This window comes from Lotus japonicus, chromosome 5 (genome assembly GCF_012489685.1).
Source record: "Lotus japonicus ecotype B-129 chromosome 5, LjGifu_v1.2".
Lineage (NCBI taxonomy): Eukaryota > Viridiplantae > Streptophyta > Magnoliopsida > Fabales > Fabaceae > Lotus > Lotus japonicus.
The window spans coordinates 302768-308683 of NC_080045.1; positions in this window are offsets into that span (position 1 = coordinate 302768).

Sequence of the window (5916 nt, forward strand, 5' to 3'; positions counted from 1 at the left end):
GACTTCTAACGAAGTTTCCGTCCGCGTTGCCAAATTTGTTTCGATGTTTCCAATATTTCTCCAGAACAAAGTTTTATCGTCTGACCATCACAGCAAAAAGTAGTTTTTCGGGACAGATTAACTTACACCGCTTTTGGGATTTTAGATATCGTTTTTCCCAAATGTCAGAGATTTGTTTTGAGTTCTGGAATTCTGTCGCCAGAATATCTCTTAGAATTCATCGGTGAACGTGCTGCAAAAATCGGAATCGCGAAATTTACATTTTCCCGCGATTTCACCTTCCTATAAATAGCCAAAAATTCAAAATATCTTCTCATTTCTTTCTCTTGAGGCCGCGAGTTGAGGAGAGGAGAGGGAGAAGAATTTTTCTCCGAAACTTGACCGATCTTCGCGCAGTTCGTTCCTACTTCAAGGTATCGAGGTAACTAGCTTGATTCTTACCTCTGATCACTGTTTCTACTGCGTTTCTTTAGCTGTTTCTGTGCTCAAAGTTTCGAGCTTTTTGTTAAACTGTCCGTTTTTCCTGATTTCTCTGTTGGGGTATCTTCTCTACGTGCCCAAGAGCCTAAAACCTTCGTCGGTATTCGCCGATATGGATTGAGTTGTCAAGGATCTGAAAAACTGATTCAAAACCCTTTTTGTCGCACATTTCGAAACTTTACTGTCGAAAAGTCATAATCTGACTTCGTGCCTTTATGATTAGTTGTTATGAATGTCGTTAGGATCATTGCTGTCAAATTTGTTTTTCGAAGTGATAACTTTGAGGTTTTGAGCTTTTATTTTGGACCAAAACGCCCCTGAACAGCCGTATTTCAATCCGATCGTCCGAAAATTTTTCCGACAGTTTCTTTGCCTTAGTTTTACCCTAAAACTACCTTGTAAACAGATTAGATCGAAGAAAAAGAGCCGGAGCTCTTTTCCCTCTATGGCCTAGAGCTTTTTTCCCTTTATGGCCGAGAGCTATTTCAACGGAACATATGAGAACTATTTTCCCGATTATGGATTTCCCAAGGCTAACCTATGCGAATTTGGGTGCAAAACGAGTTTTCAAGGGAAAATCTGAAGTTGGAAGGGAAATTTGGTTTGCCATGGCATGCCTCGTTGTCCAAATGGTTTCCCTATGCCAAGGTGCCCCCGTGAGCTCCCATGTCAAAATTTGAGAATTCTTGCCCCGATGATGGATTTTTCAAGGCTAACCTATGCAAATTTGGGTGGAAAATGAGCTTTCAAGAGAAAATCTCAAGTTGGAAGGGAAACTTGGTTTGCCATGGCATGCCACGTTGCCCAAATGGTTTCCCTATGCCAAGGTACCCCCATGAACTCCCATGTCAAAAGTTGAGAATTATTTTCCCGATGATGGATTTCCCGAGGCTAACGTATGCGAATTTGGGTGGAAAATGAGTTTCAAGAGAAAATCTCAACTTGGAATGGATTCTTGGTTTGTCATGGCTTGCCTAGTTGCGCAAATGGTTTCCCTATGCCAAGCTGCCCGCGTGAGCTCCCATGTCAATATTTGTGAATTCTTGCCCCGATGATGGATTTTCCAAGGCAAACCTATGCGAATTTGGGTGGTAAATGAGTTTTCAAGGGATAATCTCAAATTGGAAGGGAAACTTGGTTTGCCATGGCATGCCTCGTTGCCCAAATGATTTCCCTATGCCAAGGTGCCCCCTTGAGCTCCCATGTCAAAAATTGAGAATTCTTGCCCCGAGGATGATCTTCCCAAGGCTAACCTATGCAAATTTGGGTGGAAAATGAGTTTTCAACGGAACGTCTCTAGTTGGAACGGAGGCTTGGTTTGTCATGGCATGTCTCGTTGCCCAAATGGTTTCCCTATGCCAAAGAGCCCCCGTGAGCTCCCATGTCAAAATTTGAGAATCATTTTCCCGATGATGGGTTTTCCAAGGCTAACCTATGCGAATTTGGGTGCAAAATGAGGTTTCAAGGGAAAATCAAAAGTTGGTAAGGACTCTTGGTTTGCCATGGCTTGCGTCGTTGCCCAAATGGTTTCCCTATTCCAAGGTGCCTCCGTGAGCTCCAATGTCAAAATTTGAGAATTCTTGCCCCGATAATGGATTTCCCAAGGCTATCCTATGCGAATTTGGGTGGAAAATGAGTTTTGAAGGAAAAATCTCAAGTTGGAAGGGACTCTTGGTTTGACATGGCTTGACTCGTTATTCAAATGGTTTCTCTATGCCAATGTACCCCAGTGAGCTTCCTTGTCAAAATTTGAGAATTCTTGCCCCGATGATGGATTTCCCAAGGCTAACCTATGCAAATTTGGGTGGAAAATGAGTTTTCAAGGGAAAATCTCAAGTTGGAAGGGAAACTTGGTTTGCCATGGCATGCCTCGTTGCCCAAATGTTTTCTCTATGCCAAAGTGCTCCCGTGAGCTCCCATGTTAAAATTTGAGAATTGTTGCCCCAAGGATGATCTTCCAAAGGCTAACCTATGCGAATTTGTTTGGAAAATGTGTTCCCTTGGGAACATATCATGTTGGAACGGAGGCTTGATTTGCCATGCCATGCCTCGTTGCCCAAATGGTTTCCTTATGACAAGGTGCCTTTGTGAGATCCCAAGTCCAAATCTGAGAATTCTTGCCCCGATGATAGATATCTCAAGGCTAACCTATGCAAATTTGGGTGGAAAATGAGCTTTCAAGAGAAAATCTCAAGTTGGTAGGGAAACTTGATTTTCCATAGCATGCCACGTTGCCCAAATGGTTTCGCTATGCCTAGATGCCCCCATGAGCTCCCATGTCAAAATTTGAGAATTATTTTCCCGATGATGGATTTCCCAACGCTAACACATGCCATGACTTGCCTCGTTGCCCAAATGGTTTCCCTGTGCCAAGGTGCCCCCGTGAGCTTCCATGTCAAAATTTGAGAATTTTATCCCTGAGGATGGATTTCCCAAGGCTAACATTTGCAAATTTGGGTGGAAAATGAGTTTTCAAGGGAAAATCTCAAGTTGGAAGAGAAAATTAGTTTGCCATGGTGTGCCTCATTGCCCAAATGGTTTCCTTATGCCAAGTTGCCCCCATGAACTCCCAAGTCAAAAATTGAGAATTCTTGTTCCGAGGATGGATTTCCCAAGGCTAACCTTTGCAAATTTGGGTGGAATATGAGTTTTCAAGGGAAAATCTCAAATTGGAAGGGATACTTGGTTTTCTACAGCATACCTCGTTGCCCAAATTGTTTCTCTATGCCAAGGTGCCCCCATGAGCTCCCACGTCAAAATTTGAGAACTATTTTCCCGATGATGGATTTCCCAAGGCGTTCTATGCAAATTTGGGTGGAAAATGAGTTTTCAAGGGAAAATCTCAAGTTGGAAGAGAGACTTGGTTTTCCATGGCATACCTCGTTACCCAAATGGTTTCCCTATGCCAAGGTGCCTCCGTGAGCTCCCTTGTCAAAATTTGAGAATTCTTGCCTCGATTATAGATTTCCCCAGGAGTTTCTATGCAAATTTGAGTGGAAAATGAGGTTTTCAAAAGAACATCTGAATTGGAAGGGAGGCTTGGTTTTCCATGGCATGCCTCGTTCCCCAAATGGGTTTTCTATGCCTAGGTGCCCCCGTTAGCTCCCATGTGAAATTTTGTTAATTATTTTCCCGATGATGGATTTCCCAAGGCTAATCTATGCTGTAAGACCCAAGTTTTTAAGCTTAGAATAAGTGGAGGAGATTTCCATTTACGATTAGGCTTGATGTATTGTGAAGGGAAACCTGAACTAGAGTTTACCAAATGAAATAAATTTATGAAGGAGAAAGTTCAGGAAAGGTCAAAGGATCGTATCGAAGTCGATAAAAGTTATAGCACGATCGTTATACGCTTAAACCTAGGTCAGAAACCCTAATATATAGCTAATTTTCATTTATAGGCACGATGGAAGTTAATTCCAAAAATCTTCAGAGAAATGTTAGAACTTCTCTTTTTCCATATATCACAATCGTTTCGAGGCGAAACTCTAGGATCTACGAACGTCCGATTCCAATCATCGGAAGTTTGCCGAAACCGAAACCCTGGTATTTCAAAACCCTAGAAATTCTTGACAATGAAGACTTTTTCTATTCAGAGCTTCAAATGAATATTCCACTCGCGTACACCCATTTCTCTTGATGATTTCAATCTTTCTTCAGAAGGAAGTTTTCCATTCCGACATTCGATGCAAAAAGCAACTTATCGGGTAAAATAGTTTTATACCGACTATGCATTAGTTGCCAAAAATACAAGGAGACCTCATTTTAGTTTTGGAATTATTTCGCCAAAACATATCTATTAATTCACGGAGTATGACGCCGGAAAAATCAGATTCGCGAAACTTTCATTTTCCCGCGAATTTCCAACCTTTATATATAGCAAAGAAAGGAAGAAAAACTCAAATTTTCCTCCATTTTCTTCATCAAGGCCGCGAGTTCTACAAGGGAGGGAGAAGAGAAGATTTTCTTCATCGTTTGCTTGATCGTCGATCAATCAGTTGCTGCTTCAAGGTTTCGAGGTATAGTCGCTAATCCTTACCTCTGATCGCTTTTTCCATAGCTTTTCTGTAGACTTTTCTGAGCTGATAGTTTATGGGTTTTTGCAAAACTATCCTGAATCTTTCATTTCTGATTCTAAACCTCTTCTATATGTGCCCAAGATCACTTCTGCCGGATTAGATTTTCCGTTATGTTGCCGGAATTCCGCCGGAATCAATTTTAGCCTTAAATACCCATTTTTGGAGTTTTTGAGGTAAAGCTTCAACCTTTAGGTTAAAAACTATCGCCTTAGCTTAGTGTTAGTAGGATTAGTTGTCATAAACGTCGTTAGTAACGTCCCTGCAAAATTTGATTTTTGGGATTTCAGTTTTGAAATTTCTAAGTTAAAAATCATGACCAAAATACCCCTGCGACAGTTTTCGATCCGATAATTTTTCCGAGTTCAGAATACCCTTAGTTACGGCTAATGAAAGCATAGGAACCAAGTTTGATCGAAGAAAAATCGAGCCCCACAATTGTGAAAAGTGGCCGAGCCCTATAGAGGAGGAGGGGGAAAATTCCTTTTCCGAAAACTTGTCCTTTCGCGCTAGATTATCGTACCTCGGAGTATGAACTACTTCGTGTAACCTTAGTGAGCATTGATAGCTTAGTTTCCGATAGATTTTGATAGAATTATGTGGTTTTACTTTAAAGGTTCTTTTGAAGAATTTCCTGAAGATCAAGGAGCTCATTGTGAAGGAACGTTTGAGGAGAACGCTGGAATAACTAGAGGTAAGGGCAACTTACCTTACTAGCTAATGCTTTAGGTGTCGACGCATTCGACTTGATTTACTGTTTATGCACTTGTTTGTGTATGATTGGGAAAATGTTTTCTGAGGCTTCGGCTGACAATGTAGATGATGCATCTACTACTATGTTTTTGAGATTGACTTACATGCTATGTGCTATGTGGGTAATCTAGGATGTGTGGTGCATGATTTATATGCTAAGTGCTACGTGTTTAGTCTGAGATTTATTGTTATATGACATGTTTGATGACGGTGATGATTTAAACTATGTCTTGTACTCATATCTCTGATTCTGAGTAGTGAGAATAGCGGGCAGGTCATGCCGATTTTATTTTGAGAGTTTTGAGAAAGTTCGATAGGACGAATGAGATTCGGGCCTTGTTATGGTTTTTCATGGATCGAGACATTCTCTGGAGTCATTTGGGATTTGGAGATCCCGGGAACTTATAAGATTCGCGATAAGATTAAAAGGATATTATTTTGTAAAGAAAACTCATAAGACATTAAACAACCTCTAAATCTTCAAATAATGATAATAAACTCGAAAGGAAGCTTGGGATGAAGATCTTAGTTTTGGAAAACGAGAAGTGTCGTCGGATCCAAGTGTTGAGGAAGTTGAGAAGTAGTGAGTATGTTGATGCTCTTGTGC